Below are 21075 nucleotides of genomic sequence, written 5' to 3'. Positions count from 1 at the left end.
TTGAATAGTCAAGTCAGATAGTATATCCGTATCTTTCTCCGTCACATATTCCATTAATTTACATCTGTTCTTTTACTGAGAATGGATGACATAAAAGAGGGCAATGTTTTTTACCAGACAATCCCATGAAAGGTTTAATGGCTGGATACTGGATTTCAGAATTAGTGATGGTAATAAAATTTAGCTCAAATGAGAGGATTAGATATAAACAATCATCTTACTTAATGTCATGAGTGCATGGGACTGTCTGGGAGACCTGTAATCTTACTGAGAAAATATTAGCAGTTGTGCACTTGCCTGTTTAACAGAGGGATGCTGTGACCATGTTATTTGAAGCTGAAGTAATAACAGGATAATTTGAAGGCATTAGACTTTTTAATCCCTGAACTGAATGTTTGAGAAGATGAGGTACTTAGATATTTTGGTTGTGCAATTTGCACTAACAGCATTGACAATTTCTGCTAGCCAAATGCACCTCTTTCTTATCGGCATATGGTGACAGCCCCACAGACAATTTAAAGCTGTAATGAGAAATGTTAATAATCATTTAATTTAGTGGTGATTAAGGTTAATTAAATTTTTAGAACACCTGATTGACTTGACTTAAATATACTTTAATATATTTATGTAAATGCTCATCACTGATTTATCGGTATGGGGCTTTTACATATTCCCCCTCAAATGGTAGTGATAATACATATATTGTACTGTAAGTGCCATTCAACCATTTGCATCAGTCTTTTGTTTCTTTCATTCATGAGTCTATTAGTCTGTCCCCCACCAGATGGTGGCATTTCACAGTTCATGTTTCTTGATAGTACTTATTTTGTATTAATTTGATTTAAGTGACATAAAAATAAAACATAAACATCACAAGTTACAATCATAAATATACATAAATACATTATGTTTCTGAGTAGTTTTTCTTTGAAAAAGGTCTTTGCTCTTTTTAGCCTAAGTTTTCACATTAACTGATGTTTGAAAAATTTAACAGTTTCTTATTCTCCTGTGTTGTCCTATTTCATCAGCATCTCACATATGTTTGTGGCAACATACGTGTCGTACTCCTACACCTGCTGGGCAAAGCAGCTGCAAGCCATGGGCGCCAAATCTGGAGCACCTCAGCATTACTCCAGTTGCAGAAGCAGATAGTAGCAGGAAAAACTTCACCAAACCGTGTAGAGTAACACATTATACAGCAGTATCAGGGGTTTGGCATGCCCTTGAAATAAGCACACAACTAATATTTACATCTAAAATATATACATGTATAAGTAATTAAAGATTTTCTGTAACAAAGAATATATACACAATGTTACTGTAAATTTTTTGTGGGTCCACTTATTTGTCTTTAAGATGGGATGTGGTCAATATTGTTTCTGCTAAGACTAGATTTTCTCTATTGTCGTTCTTTTCTATTAGTGATATACATAGAACACAGTACATATGGTCACTTACAACATTTTTAAATTATCCTAGCACTACACAGCTCTTAATGCTGGGGAGTATGAAGTTTACCATTTGCACTTCTAGTGTCCTGGGAATTGTGTTCATTTATTGTGTCTGTGATCATTACTTTGAGTATTATTTGAAATACCACCACATGTGCTCATGAAGCAATTGAAGAGCATTTTTGTGGGAATTGTTGTTGCTTGTGGCAGCCAGTTAGCCTGCTGCCTTTGAGATTACGGTACTTGTTCGCATCTCCTGCGAATGCTGCTGTTTTGTGGGTGCAATCATTTATCTGTGTTAATGTGTATGTGTGAATGTTTTAACCTTTTGGATTATCTCACATCCTTGAATCACATTGGGGCACTGGCCCACAGTGTGGATCGCTTGTTCGTGCTTTGGTAAGTGAAATTCAGTGTCTTTCTACTGTGGCTGCATTGGCACTGTAGTTTGAAGAACATTGCCCAGGACAACACTTAGTTTGTGTTCATGTTTGATTCACTACATAACTGTTTGTTTAATGTTCATGTTCACATTTCTTTCAAACATCTATACTTGACATATCGTGTTTCCCATACAAAAAGTCCGACTTCAGGTGTAAAACTGTACACACTGTATTTTTTGCTCTATATGATCTGAATTATTTCCCTGTGGAACCCACCAGTTTAAGTTTACAGTTTTTACTTATCTTATTACTTTCATAATTTTATATTTATATACATTGGTTTTTAAATATTGTTTATACATTTCACCTACATGTCAGCTTTACACATAGAGAGTGGGACTTTTTGAGCATAGCTCATCATTTTTTTCTATAAGGCTATAGGTCATTTGTGCATTCCAGTATTTAACAATAAAATGACAAACTTTATGCTTGTTTATTTAATGGATATGTGCCTGGATCAAATGCACTATCTTCATTTTAGAATTTGTAAAAATGTTCTCACTAAGTCATTAATAGCTATTCAGATTTAACTAATGGACGAAACATCACCTCATATTGGGCTGAGTTAAAGTTATGTTCATACATAAAAAATTACACAGTTTCCCCCACACACATGCATGCAAAATATTCCTCCAAATGAAACATTCTAGTTTATGTGCAAGTCATTTCATCAAGTTATACTTACTAGAAGTTTTTGAAGTGATCTAATTCATGTGAGTACTGCCACTTATGCACAAATATATACATAAAATCATAGTTTCACTTTACTCAGAAAACCTCTTCAAATAATTGGAAATCACAGTTCCAGTTTGGTCTTAGGGGAAAGGTATTGCCTTTTCTTTAAGCTACTAAACTAATTTACATCATAGAACAACATTTTAGCATTATAGATCTTATAGACACACAAGTAAATTCATGATATGTTTTGTGTGTTAAATATTCTTATAAATAACATCACTCAGCAAAATCACATACAGAAATCGGCATGCCTTAGCCAAACATTAAAGGAAGAAATCATATTGTCATGATTACATTGGCATTTTATAGTAAAATTTGCATCAGTTGATTTCTGATAGTGTGACATTACTCATACACTAGTATACTTTATATTTCATTTCTCATATTATTATCTGCATATCTATGTTCATAGATATCTTTGTGACAGTAAAGTCCTTTTATCTTTAACAACTGAGGTAATGCTAAAAGATAACTTCCAGGGTGTAGTATCTTTACTATCCTGCATGGACCTATGTCCTGGTACATATACAATTTCAAATGAATATTCTTTAAGGGTAGCAGTCCAGCAGTCCTCCCAGCAATTCTCGCATGTAGCAATTTTCATGTCAGTATAAAAGCTTGATGGTCACAGTACACACATATATGCATATCACAGATGTATTGGTTGAATTTTTTGAAAGCCCATAGGACAGTCAATGCTTCTAATTCAGTGGTTGAATATAAACATTCACACCCTGGAAGTGTTCTGCTAGCAAAACTTATTATGTTAATCTCATGTTTGGAGTCTGTTGTGTTTGATTAGAACAGACAAGCTCAAGACCATGTAATGAAGCATCAGCAGCCAGACAAAAATCTAAATTCATATTTGGATGACATATTTTAATTTACTAAGGCATGCTTTACACCCTCAAAATACCTATTTTTTACAGGCATCTGCCCAACACCAGATGGCATTCTTTCTCAAGAGTTTCAAAACTGACAGACTGTTTAGTAGTTGTTTAGGAAAGAAATGATGATGAAATGAAGTTAATCCAAAAAATGCTTTTAATTGCCGTTTCATTGTAGAATGGGAAACATTTCTTGTAGCATCTAACTTACTGGGATCAGTTTTGATGCCTACTGCGAAATAATATGCCCTAAAAATTTTAATTCTTCTCAACCAAATTTATATTTTTTGGAAGTTAGATGTAACATCGGTTTTGAAAAATCTATGTAAAATTCTGTCAAGTAGTTCAACATGTTCTGACCATATTTCAGTAGCAAGATACCTAATTACTTTATCTAAAAGATCAGAATCAACACTGTCTCAAGTTCTGCAGTGAAAATTTTTGCTCTTACATTTAATCGAAAAGATAGTACACAAAACTGGTAACTACTTCTGGTGTGAAAAATCTCAGTATTTTTTTGACTCTTTATGAAGTTTTACCTTCCAATAACAACTCCTGAGATCTAGGATAGTGAGGTATTTTACACCATAGAATTTTTGTAATTGTTGACCTAAGTTCTCCAATTGAGAACAAACTGGTACAATAATTTTATTAAAGGTTCTTGCATCTAAAATGAGTCTTATCTGTTCATTTCCTGCTAGCGGAGGGCCACAGTATTAAGATAAATGTGGGTCTATAACCTTCCACATAATCATTTTCTTAATTTCATGATCAAGGGTCTCATGGTTGGTCCACAGAATGTTTCAAGTGACTTGACATTCATTTTATAGACACACATATTAATTATGCCTGGTTTTTCATCAAATCTTGTTGTTGTGTTTCACTTAAATATGTGGATTCTGTGATCTTACTATTAATCTGTTCTCTATTGTTTACACTACTCTCATTTCGAGTTGTAGTAAATTCACATGGTGTGCTTTAGTGTTTGAGAAACTGTACCTTTAACCCAGAAAAAACTTCTGTATCTTTCAGGCATGAGCAATAAATCCAACTTTTATTTGTTTACCTCATGCAACAAAAAGAATTTTCCTTTGGAAAAGTCAATCAGTGCTTTCTTTTCTCAAAAAAATTCAATGCCGAGGAGTCATCCCTGTCTGAGACCAATTATTACCAGGAACGTGCACAATATAGCTCCATCTCCTGTTATTATGTCGACCTGTGTCCTCCATTTCACTAATACAGCTTTTGCACCAATAGTGCCAACTGCCAAAGACTTTGCAACCTCATACTGGGAGTATAGGAATTTTTGTGGCCTCCCTTTGTGAGATACACTTTGTCATTGCGCCTTTGTCGAGAACTATATTAGTTGGTATTTTGCCTACAGTTCCTTTTATTTTAGCCTGTACTGCTATTTGTACCTCATGTTGACACATGTGTGACTCCTGTGTTAGTTCGTCCCATCTGTCAGTGCCATTATTGTATGTAAGTAGGTTTCTTTTTATTCGCTCTGCGTGCTCAGACCGTGCTGTGGCCAACATTCAAGGGCTTAACGTGGTTGGTTCTCGTTTGTCGATGCATATACACTGCGGAAAGATTTAATAAAAACTAGAGGATGTGGGGTTGGTTTTTCAGAATAGTAGCTTTGGAATGCTTGTGTTTTTATTACAATTTTCTCCAGCAATATCGTAGAAAGTGCAGGGTTTGTTCATTTTGTGGAGAAACTTCATTTGTGTCCGCTTCGTCACTGCTGGACTATTGCCAAATGTTTGGCGAACTTTATGTGATCCATCAGGCAATATTCCCTAGCTGCTCACAGTTTGTTGTGTATTGTGTTAAACCGCATGTATATTTCATCATGCCATTTGGGAAAATCATTTTGTAATACATCACTGTCCTGAGACAATTCCTTTTGCAATTTTTCACTGATACTATCAGGCTATCCTATGATTTCAGTGATGTTTTCTGTGACTATTTTATTCAGATCTTGGGTCATCTTTTCTGGTAGTTTGGCGTCTTTTCTTTTGCACCGAGCAGTGTAGCTATCCGTTGTAGTCAGACAATGTGCACTAATCTTTTGTTTTAGGTGACTATGGCCTACTGCTCGCTGGCAACATTTTCCATACAGGTTTCCACATATTTCGCAGTATTTCCTAGCTTATACTGATTTTCACTAAGTTTGTGTACTTTTACTAGCAAGTCCTTGCATATATTTTGTAATTCTGTAATTTCTTTATACACGGTGGTACACTGCAAAGACAGATTATCAGAATTTGCATTTATCAAATGTATGTCGTCCGAGTGCGTCTGCAATTGTGTATGGATATCATCTAATTGTTGCTTTGTGGCAAGATCTTTTATTCTTTCATCTAAATTTTTATCAATAAGGGTAGTTAGTTCGGTTTTCAGTTCAGATTTTAATTGACTGAATTTCATATCTAAATTGGTATGCAGAGTTTTTATGTCACTGTCCTGTTTGTCATGACTAGCATTTAAACTGGCTTTCAAAGATTTTAACTCATTCTGCTGTTTGTCAAACTGAACAGTGGAATTGTTGTTATCTGATTGTAATTTCTCAAACATATGTTGCAAGTGTGCCATTATAGAGGCTGGTGGGGGCAGTGTAATTTGTGCACTTATGTGTGCAAGGAAACGTATCCAGCATGACATTCTCTCCATGCTGCTCAATTTCGACATGGATTTGTGCGTGCACGAGGTTGCTTTTCAAAATTTCTATTTCTTGAACTTCAGGACTTGGCATTGGTTCAGATTCTGCAGGGAGAATTTGTTCAGCCGAATTATCTGACTCAATTTCGCCTATCGGCAAATTGGCATTGTCTTCCAGAGCTATTGTGTTAAATTTGGCTATCTTCCATCATACATAGGAATCGAAATAAAATTCGACAGAGAAAATTTTGAAGCTATGGATCTAGAAAAATATCTACAAGTATTTGAAATATCTTTCATCTTAAGCATCTTCGTCAATAAAGGCATTTACGTCTAACAACTGAGTCTGGCTTCTTCACCATTACATGTCACTACTGCCAAGAAGTAGCCATTTTGAAATTCACAATACAACATTTAAACTGAATATAATCGAAGTTCTATTTTATAACACAATAATTAACTTCTGGACATAAACTTGGTATAAATGATAAATTACGTGCATCCATGGAAGATAATTTCTTACGTAAAAGTTTGCTGTCTTACCATAACTGCGGAAGTGAAGTCGGCAGATTTCATGGGACAGGTGAAGCTATTACTTTTTCATCTTTCTGCTGTCACCGAGAGAGGTGGGGCATTGGTTAGCACACTGGACTCGCATTTGGGAGGACGACGCTTCAATCTCACGTCCAGTCATCCTGATTTAGGTTTTCCGTGATTTCCCTAAATCGCTGCAGGCAAATGCCAGGATGGTTCCTTTGAAAGGGCATGGCCGACTTCCTTCCCCGTCCTTCCCTAATCTGATGAGACCGATGACCTCGCTGTTTGATCTCTTCTCACAAACAACCCAACCTTTCTGCTTCGTTCTTTAGATTTTTCTTTTGTACTCTGAATCATCAGAAGTGAGTTAGAAATTCTGATGACATATTTTTCATGAAATAGAAAAAGGATTTATATAGCAAACATTCAAAACGAGTCCTATCATGGAATCGTTAGTTTATATCTGTATCTTCCTCCCTTGTGTATTTCGTCAGTTCATATCTGTTCACTTACTAAGAAGGGATGCTATGAAAAGAGACGCTGACTTTTACCAGATAGTCCCATGAAAGGTTTAGTGGTTGGATATTGGATTTAATGATGGCAATAAAATTTAGCCCAAATGGGAGGATCAGATATAAAGAAGCATCTTACTCAACAGCGCAAGTGCGTGGGGCTGTCTGGAAAATCTGTAATCTTATTGAGAAAATATTAGCTGTTGTGTCATTGCCTATTTAACAAAGAGATGCCGTGACTGTGTCATTTGAAACTAAAATAATGACAGAATAATTTGAAGCATTGGACTTTGAAATTTCCAAACTAAACATTCGAGAAGCCAAGGTTCTTAGATATTTCGGTCGTGAAATTTGAGCTAACAGCTTTGACAGTTTCTGCTGGCCAAGTGCATCTCTTTCTTATCGGCATATGGTGACTGTCCCGCAGACAATCTAAATCTGTAATGTGAAACATAGATAATCATTTAAAATAGTGGTGATTAAGGTTAATTAAATTATTAGAACACCTGACTGACTTGATTTAAATATACTTTACAATATTTACATAAAAGTTAAATATTACAAAATGGTTACCATACCTGTAATGGAGGCATCTAAGTCATAACTAAATGCAAAACAGAAGTGTGTTCACTGCCGTGAAGAACACGTAAAACAATGGAGATAAAAAAAAAGAAGGGAGTTGTCATTACATCACAAACTTGAAGCCTAAGTCCGCCATCTTAAGTAGCCCAAAACATTAGGTTCACCATAGTGACATGTCTCTCCGACATCACTCCGAGTTTCTTGTGCCCAGTTTCGGCCGTGTTGGGCAATTTGAATGTTTGAAGACGTCGTTGTTTTATCAATAATGCCAGCTCGCCTTGTTTGCAGGTGTGCTAATCGATCAGATCATAATTCAAAGTTTAAAGGAATCACAATTCATTCGTATGTGGAGGTGTTCAAGCAGTATTTCCTTTTGTATACATGAATTATACCTGCACTCTTTACTTGGTTTTTTTCTGTTGTTTGACTTTAGATTTGCCTTACTTGAATCTGTGTCTGCTATTTCTCTACTTCCCCGTGTTTTTCATTCCCTTCGAAATTGCAAACGCTCCAATATAAGAGCCACACTGTATCAACAGTCCCGTCTCTGCACAACACACGGTTATAACAGTGCTGATTGTTGGGGCAGCATCTCATGCCCTAAATTCCTACCACCGATAATTATTCATTGTTCACATTTCCTCCTCCTCTAAAAAAGATCCTGGATAGAACAGACAGAGACAGCGGTCATTTCTGTGTGAGCTATGTGTATATGATTGTGTGAATGCGTATGTGTGCTTTGCTTCCTTTCTGGAGAAGGCCTTGGCTGAAATGTGAACACTGTTTTCGTCGTACCTGCCTACTGCTCGGCATGTGAGTAGCAGTCTATCCGTTTCACAGTATAGTTATTCCCTCTTGAACTTTATTGTAAATAATCCTATATATTTCAACAGGAACAATGATGTACATAATTACAAGACCAACAGAAAAAATGACATTCATTACAGGTGTCCACAACACTGCAATCAAAAGTTTTGATCACTTAGCAATTGAAATAAAACACCTTACAGGCAGCAAAGTAAAATTTGAAACAAAACTGAAAAAGTTTCTCTTTGTATTCCACAGAAGATTTGTGTCACTGCCACTGTTATGTGTGAATGGTGATAGGTAGGAATTACTGACTAATGTAAGTACATGATGAGTCGTTACACAGAATTACAATTTATCCTGTAAATGACACATGGAATATAAAACTAAATAACTAACTAATTACTGGTATATCCAAAAGCATAGTATAAGTTTGTATACATCGAAAACCTCAAAATGAAATTCAAAAGTAAAATCAATCAGATGATCAAAGTAGACGTATATTCCAGTTGTGCTATGTCTGGTTATTCCTGAAAAACTGACAGAGTTACTGGCAATAAACATTCTGGAAAAGAAGCAAATAGGCTACTAATGGAAAGGTAGGCCTAAATGTCATGTAGGTCAGACTACAATTACTAAAAATGACGTACATACATGTTAAAGCAAAATATTCAATTTACGGGTTCTAAGTGTTTGAGATCATTCCCATAATCACTTTTATAGCATCGCACTATGCTGGAACATGTTTGATTTGATATTTTTTTATTTGATTTTAAAAGGGAAGCTAAAATAGCTTAGGTCTAACCCACCACTGCCTGCATTGAAACTAAGTTTATTGTGCGGTATCTCTCTCTGTATATCTAGTAAAGCCAACCAGTGCCTTTAAATAGTGCAAGAAGCCCCTCCACCAGTTTTTTGTTAGACACAATTTCTTAAGGTCTAGTTGTCCTGAAGATTCAGTATCTTTTACTCTCCAATGCCATGCATTCGAAGATTAGATGTGATGCAGTTTCTTCATCCTCATCACAGATCCTACATGTAGGATGCTTTTCCATCATACCCATTGTGTGTGGGTGTTTTTTTAAACTCCCGTGACCGGTCATCAGTCCAGTCATGAGTTTGATCTCTTTCCTATTCAATCACAGGATTACAAAGATTCTTTTAAAACATGGCTTGGGCATCATTGTCTTACCATGTTTTTGTTTATGAACCTTGGTCTAATATCTTATGTGCTCTTTCCTAAGCCAGTTCCGTAGTTCTAATTTGATCGTAGCCTTGGTGATTGTCAGGACAGGTTCTGGTCAAATAAATGGAATTGTTGCCCCCATCTTAGCCAATCTGTCAGCTTGTTCATTGTCATAGATCCCCGAGTGGCCAGGGACCCACACTAGGTTTACCCTATTGCTTCCCCCTTAGCTCCACCAGAGCCCTGTGGTATTCTGCAAGAATCTTAGATCTTGTTGCAGGAGCTGCCAATGATTTCAGGGCTGCCTGGCTGTCTCAATAGATGTAGATGCTATGATCATTGCAGCACCTATGCATATTCTCCTCCACACATGCCCTCACTGCAATAATTTCAGCTTGGAATACAGAGGCCAGTTTTCCTAGAGAGATGATGCCCTCCAGTCTTGGCTGAACCCCGTACACACCTGCCACAATGCCTTGGTCTACTTTCGATCCATGAACCAAACAATGTCCTCCGAACAGTGTCAAACTTTTTTTTTCCCCCTGCTCCCTGCTTCCAATTGTAATTATTATATTGTTAGGCATGTCGAAGTAGTTGGGACTTGTTATATAGTCGGCAGTCATTTCCCCAGCCATTCCTATATTTACCTCATTCACTATGTTAGTGTGTGATTCTGGATATCCGAATGAGACCCAGTTTTTGCCAGTTTTAAGTCTGTGTACCCCATCTGCTGCCTCCATCTTGACCCAAAGGTGTAGTGGAGGCATGCCCAGCACGGCTTCAATTCTAGCGGCTGGTGTGCTGCTAATTCCACCTGTTATTGCTAAGCAGGCCAATCTCTGCACCTTAGCAAGCTCCTTAACTGTAATCTGCTGTTCTACCTTCTTCCACCACACTACAGCCTGTAGGAAATCCTAGGTCTGACCACTGTGGTGTATATCCAGTGCATACCCCTGTGGGTTAGGCCCCAGTTTTTGCCATAAGCCCTTCTAGTACTCACTAGAGTACTTTTTGCCTTGGAGCAGATACTCTTAATGTGAGGGGTCCATGTTAGCTTCTCATCTAAGGTTACCCCTAGATATTTCACTATCCCTTTCACAGGTATAGTTTCATTGAAGAGCTTTAGATTCCAACTTGTGTGTTGAATATATCTCTTTGTAAACAGCACCACAACAGTCTTCTTAGGATTAACCCTCAGATCCTGTTTGATGCACTAATTTTGGACAATGTCCAAATTTCATTGTGCCATATTTCTATCTGTGTCAGTAAATTTTCGAAGTATTACTATGACAAGCCATCTGCATATCCTTGGCAGAAGCACTCTATGGAATTTAATTCCTCAATGGGTTTGTTCACCACTAGATTCCCCAATAGAGGGGACAAAACTCGTCCTTGTGGGCAGCCTCTAGTGGTGTTAATCAGCATCTTTTCATTCATCATGGTAGCCTCTACATTCCTTCCACTAAACATGGCCCTGGTCCACCTGCATATAGTGGTCCCCAGGCCATGCACTTCTGCTGCCCTTTCCATGGAATCGAAGATCGTGTTACTGAAGGCCCCTTCAATATCCAGGAAGATGTAGAGGGCTATTTCTTGGAAGTGAAGTGCTTTCTCCACCTTCCCAATGAGTTGGTGGAGAGCTGACTTGCATGATTTGCCTGGTTGATATGCGTGTTGGTTTGAATGTAGAGGGGGCCTGCTTAGCCTCCTCTCCTAACATACACATTAACCAGTTTTTCCAATGTTTTGAGAATGAAGGAGGACAGACTGATTAGCCTTGGTGTGAACAATTCTCCCTGGCTTTGGAATGAAGACAACCTTCACTGCCCTTCAAGCATTGGGAATGACTCCTACTGCTAGGCTAACCCTGAATAGCCTCCATAGAACTCTTATGAGCTTCTCTCCTGCCTGTTGCAGGAGAGCTGAAAAAATTCCACCTGGGCCAGGTGACTTGAACGGTTGAAATGTTCCCACTGCTCATTGGATTTTTATTAAAGTTCACACACTCCTTGGCTGGTTCCCAGTCCTCTCTTCGAGTGCCTGAGAACCATTGACTCTCTGGGATCACGTTCTGGACTGTGTTGTCCGGCAGAGCATATTGAGGAAAGTGAGTTTTGAGGAGCAGTTCCAGCATCTCATGTGCTGTCTTTGTATATTCCCCATCCTCCTTCCTCAACATACCTCCTTGATTGATTGGTACTCTAGTGAGAATCCTGTGAAGTCTGGCTTGTGCAGCTGTGCTCTCCACTTCCTCACAGAATGCCTTCCAGGATGCCTTCTTTGCTTGTCTGATTGCAAGATTGTAGTGGAGAAGGGCCTCATGATATTTAGCCCATTGTCCTATACATCTTGCAATATCAGACAGTCTCCATACCTGTTTTCTTTGCATTTCTAAGTTCCACCAAGGCACACTCCTATTTGTGCACTTCTTGGTGATTGTGCAGTTGTACTGGTATGAGGTCATTATGGCAGAGGTAACAGCCTCTGCTACTTCCTCAAATTCTACTGGATTCCTTACTGAGGTTTTAATTTCCAATAAGCTAAACTCAAGGTCCCTCCTATATGTCTCCCAGTGTGTCTTCCTGGGATTCCTATAGGTCATGGTCTGCCTGATTCCCATTTCAAGCTTGAATTTAATGTACATGTGGTCCAATGAGGATGGCTCCAATACCATATACCATTGTTTGACATAGCTGCCCATCATCATGGAACTAAAGGTTATGTCAATTACTTCTTTCCTTCTGCTATTCCTGAATGTAGGTTCATTGTCCCTATTCAGGACCTCTAAGTTTTTAGCTAAAGGAATTCAAGAAGGTACTCACCTCTTCTGTTGGTGTCCTTGCTGCCCATACTAGGTTGTGGGCATTGGCGTCGCATCCCACCAGCAGTTGGTCACCTTGCTGATGGGAAGCCTCTACCAGTCTCCTCACCTCAAAAGAAGGAGGAGAGCTGTCTTTGTAAGGGAGGTATGCTGAGGCCAAAACAATTTCCCTTGTGATACCTTCCTCACATTGCTGCAATTTAATGGTCACTAAGTCCCTAGAGCAGAAATCCATCACTGGCATGAAAGAAATTCCATTTCTTACATAGATACATGTTCTCGAGTTTTTTAGATTTCTAGCATAAATCAGTTTATCTCCAGTGCCCCTGACAGCTGATACACCGTCTTTATATAAGTAGGATTCTTGTATCACGGCCACGTCCATTTCCTGCCTCCCCAGGCAGCGACTCAGGTCAGCAGAGGCCCCTTTACTGTGCTGCAGATTAATCTGCAGCACCACCAGTCTCTGTCTTGCCGCCATCTTTGAGGTCTTTGAGAACCCTGACGGTGACATGCAAAAACCCTAAAAACAATTTCAGGCCCTGCTCCTGCATCACCTTCAGGGACTTCTCTCCGACATGTTTAAAAAATTAAATATTTTTTTTTACCCTGTAAACTGCCATTATTGGGCACACACTGAATGACACGTCATACGTAAGATTTCAAAGTGAGAAGATGTGTGAACTGCAGTGAGACAAATGCACTAGCAATCTAATGAAACACGAACTCCATTCTATATGGAGGTATGTTGTTCTGTTTCTTTGAGATTTCAATCATCTTTCACTTGTTGACATGCACAAAATATGATAGCATCCCTTGCTTCTTTCTTCATTGCATTCATTTGTAGACTAATAAAGCACACATAGGTAAGTTTCTCGCAAATATGAACATTAAAAATGTGTCCAGCATGAGATTTTCACTCTGCAGTGGAGTGTGTGCTGATATGAAACTTCCTGGCAGATTAAAACTGTATGCCCGACCAAGACTCGAGTTCCAACTTCATTTGCTATAGACACAAATTGAGTAAAAGTGGAATTAAGTGGATCACGAAAGCATGTTTATCACATCACTTCCTTCTCTTCTTTGTTTTTAGAACTATACAAAAAAAGGTACACTGATGAGACCAAATGTGTCAGATTACTAGAGCGAATACACATTCAAATATAGAAAAACTTTCGAAATTGCCTTCCTGATGCTACACTCATCAAAAGAAGTTTTACATCACCCCGGTTCCCAGAACTCCTGAAGATAGACGCCGACTGTGGATATTCTATTACAGACACAGTTCCTTTGACTGTTCGGAGATTTTACAAAACACACCCAAAGATGTAAACAACCATGCATGAGCAGCACCTATTAGACAGAGGGGGTCCGACAGCCGATCAGTTCTAGTCATTCCACCAGGAAGGAGATACATGTCTCGTGTTGTCTGTAGTTCAACAATGCCTAGACGGTCAATACCGCGGTTTGATCGCATCCACATTGTTACTTTGTGCCAGTAAGGGCTCTCAACAAGGGAAGCGTCCAGGCATCTCGGAGTGAACCAAAGCGATGTTGTATGGAGATGACATGACTCGCTCAGGCCACCCAAGGGCTACTACCGCAGTGGATGACCGCTACCTATGGATTATGGCTCAGAGAAACCCTGATAGCAACGCCACTATGTTGAATAATGATTTTTGTGCAGCCACAGGACGTCGTGTTCCGACTCATACTGTGCACAATAGGCTGCATGATGTGCAACTTCACTCCCAATGTCCATGGCGAAGTCCATCTTTGCAACCACGACACCATGCAGCATGGTACAGATGGGCCCAACAGCATGCCAAATGGACCGCTCAGGATCGGCATCACGTCCTCTTCACCGATGAATGTCGCATATGCCATCAACCAGACAATTGTCGGAGACATGTTTGGAGGTAACCCTGTCAGGATGAACATTTTGGACACACTGTCCAGTGAGTGCAGTAAGGTGGACATTCCCTGCTGTTTTGGGGTGGCATTATGTGGAGCCGGCGTCCACCACTGATGGTCATACGTGAATGCCATCCTCCGACTGATAGTGCAACCGTATCGGCAGCATATTGTCAAGGCATTCGTCTTCACGGACGACAGTTCGCGCCCCCATCGTGCACATCTTGTGAATGACTTACTTCAGGATAACAACATCGCTGAACTAGAATGGCCAGCATGTTCTCCGGACATGAGCCCTATCGAACATGTCTGAGATAGATTGAAAAGCACTGTTTATGGAAGACGTCATCCACCAACCACTCTCAGGGATCTATGCCAAATCGCTGTTGTGCAGTGGGACAATCTGGACCAACAGTGCCTTGATGAACTTGTGGATAGTATGCCACGACAAATACAGGCATGTATCAATGCAAGAGGCCATCCTACTGGGTATTAGAGGTTCCGGTATGTACAGCAATCTGGACCACCGCCTCTGAAGGTCTCGTTGTATGGTGGTACAAAGTGCAATGTGTGGTTTTCATGAGTAATAAAAAGGATGGTTTTCATGAGTAATAAAAAGGATGGAAATGATGTTCATGTTGCTCTCTATTCCAATTTTATGTACAGGTTCTGGAACTCTTGGAACTGGGTGACGCAAAACTTTTTTTGATGTGGGTATGTAATTCACGTAACCACTGTCACTTAAATATTTAAAACAGTTGTTGCATGTACACGACGGAAATAATGTGCAAGAAGCAATGGTAAACAATAGTCTGCTAATGTTTTACGGCTACTTAAATTGGCGGCAGGTCCGCCCACTCTGGCTTTGAAATGGCGTAAAGCCTCTAGTGCCATATCCCTTTTTTTTAACCTCCATGCATGAAACAATCATTCATCTATTGAAACAAAATACATCGCAGAGAGTAGTTAAAGGTTCTTAAACCACTGACACACATTACTAGATTGGCAAAGATGTAGCTTTTGCTAAAACCTGACGTAAGATGGTGCTGCGCGAAGTTTGTGTGTAGTACTAACACGATTTTCTGAAACAAAATGTCATTGTAGGCTGTACGAGGTGGCTTAAAGAATTTCTGCTGTTGAGCAAATATGTGCGTACTAGTTGAGTTTAACACATACAATGTAGAATCGTATTTCGAGAAGAGCATTAGTTTGCATATACACACGTTTAAAGCAGACTGCACTTTTTGTAAGAACACTCAAATGAATAAAAACAACGACAAATGCATGTTCTACTTATAGGAGCACTTTCATAACGAGTATAACTTACTATCTGAAGAAAAGCTGAAGTTGGTCGAAACTGGTTAAAAGCACATCATTAATCTGTAAACCCCCTAAAACAGACATAAACTGTTTACATACCGACGGCATTTTGGATAAGGCAAACTGTAATGTAATGATATAGGCTTACAGACTGTTCAAAAGGAAATATTCTTGACATCTTTCTAATTACCTTGCATTGAGATGTGCTCCTTTCCTTGTGTTTTGCGTCAGCTATACGAAAAATTTCAGCCAAACACGACGCATGTATTGACTATTATGTCAAATCTCTAAAGGTAACGTAATTGTATCGTTTTATTTCCATTTATTACGAGTAAATAAATAGCTGTTTACACTTCCTGTTCAGTCGCCCCCATATTCAGAAACACCTCCAGCATCCACTGAAACAGCAGCAACAGCTACAGATACAACAAGTATGGTGGCACGTCCAGGGGTAAGAAATACAAGGAGCAGGAAGCATGTAATACTTAAGGATTTTTGGTACCCAGCCTCAGCAAGGAACAGCCGGTAACATTGGGAAACATAAGTACAAACTCCTCTCAATCTAATTTCAATAATTTAAAAATAATGGGCCTTAACATACAATGCATTAAAAATGAAATATTAGAACTTGAGATTGCAGCCAGTGAAGCTAGTATAGATTGTATTTGCATTCAAAAACATTGGTGCATGAGTTATGAACTAGAAAATATTTGCATTTCCCCATACAAATTAGTAAGTCATTATTGCAGGAAGGAAACAAGACATGGTGGTGTTTGCATTTATGTAAAACCTGGAGTAAAGGTTAAAAATATGACTGTAGCAGAATCCTTGAGTGAAGAAAAATATTTTGAGGCTGCAGCAATACAGTTGAATATGCAAAAGAGTAAATTAATAATAATGTCAGTGTACAGATCACCATGTGGTGATCCTGAAATTTTTAGAAATAAGTTAGAGGCATTGCTCAAAATATTACATCATAAAAAATCAACAATAATTATAAGTGGAGATTTTAATGTCAACTTATTGACTGAAGGTGCATCCAAAGATCAGTTCCTGAATGTTTTACAGAGCTTCAATTTGTATCCACATATAAGTAACCCTACAAGAATAACAAACTCTTCAAAAAGTCTCCTAGATAATATCTTCACAAATATAGATGCCATAGATATAGATGTAATAAATGCTGACCTAGGAATATCTGATCACAATGCACTCATCCTTAAATTTCCCATAGCCCCTGTGACCAAAAGTAGTTCATACCAAATGTACAAAAGAACCTTCTCCACAAATAGTTGCAGTCACTTCGTAAATACACTGACTAACCAATCATGGGCAGAAGTACTGTTACAAACTAGCGCAAACACTGCATATAATGTTTTTTCTTCCCTGTTTATGTTGAATTTTGAAATGTGTTTTCCTAAGACACTTGTCAAAACAAACACATATGGGCGTACACATGCTAACTCCTTGATCACAACAGGTATTAGAAATTCCTCCAGGACCATGAAAATGCTTAACTATAGACTGACCCCAAGTTTAAAGAAGATGTAACAAATTACAAAAATATATATATATATATAGAAAGGTATTACAAAAGCAAAATTACAAAGTAATGATAAATTAATAAGAAAATCAGGCAATAAATCAAAAACTATTTGGGAAATTGTGAAAAGGGAAACAGGTAAGGGCCTCAAGGATCAGGAAATAGTACTCAAAAATAGTGAAAATATTGAATTAAAAGATGAAACTCTGTCAAATTACATTAACAATAACTTTTTAAGTGAACCAGTGTCATTAAGTAAAAACTTTACCAAACATGAGAAATTAACAGCCCCAAAAGTAGACAGTAGTATGTTTTTAACTCCCACAAATGATAATGAAATATTAAAGGTGATAAAGAGTCTAAAATCAAAAATGTCTGCAGGTGTGGATGAAGTGCCTGTGTCAACAATAAAAAAAGTTGCCCAACAAATTATATAGCCCCTGGTACATATTGCCAATTTGTCTTTCAGCGAAGGTGTGTTTCCTGAGAGGTTTAACATCTCTAAGGTTAGAGCTCTGTTTGAAAATGGAGATCCATACAAGGTAGAAAATTATAGACCAATATCCCTTCTCCAATCATTTTCAAAAATTCTACAGAAATTAATGAAAACCAGGCTCATAAATTACTTAGATGCTCACAAACTTCTAAACTGCAATCAACATGGCTTTCGCTCGGGCCACAGCACAGAATCAGCTATCCATGCCTATACCAAAGAGATTGTTAGGAGTCTCGACACTAAAAAATGTGTAGTGGGAATTAACTTAGATTTATCTAAAGCTTTTGATGCAGTAAATCACAAAATTCTGTTAAACAAGATGGAGGCAATAGGTGTAAGGGGAGTTGTGAAGCTGTGGTTTGAATCTTACTTTCAAGATAGAACTCAGGTGGTAGAAATCATCACAGAACATAAAAATCAGAAAATCAAGTGGGTCTCAGATGCAAAGAAATTGGAAATAGGTGTCCCACAGGGCAGTGTTCTTGGTCCCTTATTATTCTTGCTTTATATAAATGACATAAAAAATCCTAATATTTCTACCAAAATAATGTTGTTCGCAGATGACACTAGCATAATTATAAGTGATGATAAAAAATCATTAACCACCACAACTGATATAGTCCTGAAATATATTCAACATTGGTTTAATGCTAATGAGTTAACACTTAATCTAAGTAAAACAAATTATATACTGTATGGCAAAGCATCTCAAGATATGGACCTCCAGTTAAAACTAATGGATAAGAAGGTAGAGAGTGTACAATCCACAAAGTTTTTGGGCATGCACATTGATCAAAACTTAAGTTGGAAAGACCATCTCAAGTACTTATCCCACAGGCTCAATTTGGCATGTTTTGCGTTGAGGATATTATCTAGAGTATGCAGCACAGACTGTACTAGACTAGTGTATTTTGCTTACTTTCAGTCCATCGTGTGTTATGGGATAGTGTTCTGGGGTAAAACTAAATCAAGATTAACAGATATCTTCAAATTTCAGAAAAGAGCTGTACGAATCATAACACATAACTCTCCAAGAACTCATTGTAGGCCCCTTTTCAAAGAACTGCAAATACTCACAATACCATCGCTGTATATTTTTAAAAGCCTTCTGTGTACAAGAGCACATTTGAAAAATCTATGTGCAAATGAGGACTGCCATAATTATAATACTAGAACTCATAAGAATTTGTATGTAGAAAGGGTAAGGACAACACAAACCCAAAAGCATGTACGTTATTTTGGAATAAAACTTTACAATGCTCTGCCAGTGTACATGAAGGAAATAACAGATGAAGTAAAATTTAAGACTGAGCTTAAAATTTACCTTTTAAGCAAAACTTTCTATGACGTAGATGAGTACTTTGATTGTGTATAAATTTATTGCCAAAAATTTTAATTTATATGTCTAAATTTGTACTTTTAAAAAATGCCTTGAAAGTGATATTCAATTATTATGTCTGTCGTACTTGTACTAGTACGATAACTTTGTTGTGACAATTCCTACATCATGTAAATGATTTACAGGAAGATAATAAAATCAAATGAAATGAAAATATTGCTGTTTGAAACCGCTGGCTTCAGTGACGCCAATGATACTGTTTACGAAATTGCTAGTATTAAGTATATTAATGCGGCTCGCGGGCCGCGAGGAATCACAATTACTTCCAAACCAGCTGGTAGTTTTCGAACCGCGGCTATTGTTTGAACCAAGTAATTCTTTGTTGTTGTTTTGTCCGTTGTGGGTGGATGAATAATGCCAGAATTTGTGTTTTGTGTACGATAAAACATTTCAGTTGCGGAAAAGTTTACATGCATGCATCAGGAAAAGTTCATGATACAGAACCAAATGCGGAAGGTATGGTGAAGTGTCCAGGACGATGCAGTTTTTCGTTCAACGTCTTGGTTAATTTGAGAACACATGTGGAGTAAAAGCACATGGTTGGAACGGAGAAAGGAAAGTTTATATATCAGACGATGGACGGTAAGTAACTTCGTATACTAATTTTACGACGTGCAAGTAAGTGGAGTCTGCAAAATCTATAGAATTTCTTTCTTGAAGCCTACAGTATTCTGGGTAATTTCCAGGAATGTTTGCCTATCAATGCCGCGGGCACCAAACGGTAGATATCGAACCTGCGATTCTAAATCGATCACGCGACTGTGGTGGCGGGCGTTATGAGCATGTTTATAGTAGTCACTATAGAAACGACAAAAGAAGAGTGTTACTAAAATAGTTGGAATTACAAAGGAAACGACTTATCTCACTCGTCATCGACGTTGTCGTCATGAGAAAGTCCATTTGATGTGTATGCTACGGAAGCACTCCCTTTTTGCCGTAACATGTGTAGACTCTGTCAATGTCTCACAAAAATATGGGTAGAGTGACACATTTCCGACAAAAATTCTAACAAAATATTCTACATTGCATACCTATGGAATTAGAATCTTCCACGTGAGATAATCGGCCGAAGAAACATCTACAATACCATGCATCCCACTCACTATGTATCATAAATATTTTGGGTTTTCCACGCATCTCGCAAATAATTTATCATAACACCCGCCACCGTCGCATCATCGATTTATAATCGCACATTCGATATCTATCGGTTGCAGCTCGCGTCTTCGATAGGCAAACATTTTTGGAAATTACCGTATTCTGATACAATGTTACAATTCAAAGTTTCTTTCAATGCATCTGTGTGGATTATTTGTGGTAACGGCGTATTCTCATAAGAAATGGCTTAGGTATTTAAGTTACAACCATAGTAACTTTTTGTTGGTCAGCAATTGTGTAGTAACTGTATTCTAAATTTAGTTTTGTTCAAATATTTGCTTTCAGTAACACGTTCTTGCACACATGAAAACTTTTGAAAGTTTAAAATTACAGCAGTGGCCCTAGTCTTTATTTTTTACAGTAAAATAGCTATGAATTGGAGTGAAAGAAACCAGATTTGTGAGTAGTGTAATCTGTTTTTGTAATGGATGTTTCAGACTGCCTGAAGTGAAAGTCCAAAGAAGAGAAGACAGCGAGAACGAGCTTTTTGTGTGTTTCATGGTTCATAGGCCTACTGGACAAGCTCGCCACCTAAAGATCGAGTAACGCATAAAGATTGGTACCTCTATAGTCATGTGGAAATCCGAGCGTTGTTAATAAAGAAATTAATTCAGTTA

General features: G+C 38.0%; 1 long non-coding RNA gene across 1 annotated transcript; it reads right to left on the bottom strand.

Annotated features, from left to right (window-relative positions):
* Nucleotides 1-639: 639 nt before the first annotated feature.
* Nucleotides 640-18094, bottom strand: LOC124595555. Its single transcript, XR_006978223.1, has 4 exons — nucleotides 18044-18094; nucleotides 16053-16260; nucleotides 15870-15933; nucleotides 640-1222 (listed from the first exon to the last, which is right to left on the bottom strand). It is a non-coding gene; the product is annotated as an uncharacterized LOC124595555 (long non-coding RNA).
* Between the last annotated feature and the right edge of the window lie 2981 nt (nucleotides 18095-21075).

This window comes from Schistocerca americana, chromosome 2 (assembly GCF_021461395.2).
Source record: "Schistocerca americana isolate TAMUIC-IGC-003095 chromosome 2, iqSchAmer2.1, whole genome shotgun sequence".
Lineage (NCBI taxonomy): Eukaryota > Metazoa > Arthropoda > Insecta > Orthoptera > Acrididae > Schistocerca > Schistocerca americana.
The sequence above is the reverse complement of the archived record's forward strand: the minus strand, read 5'-3'. Positions and strand labels throughout refer to the sequence as shown.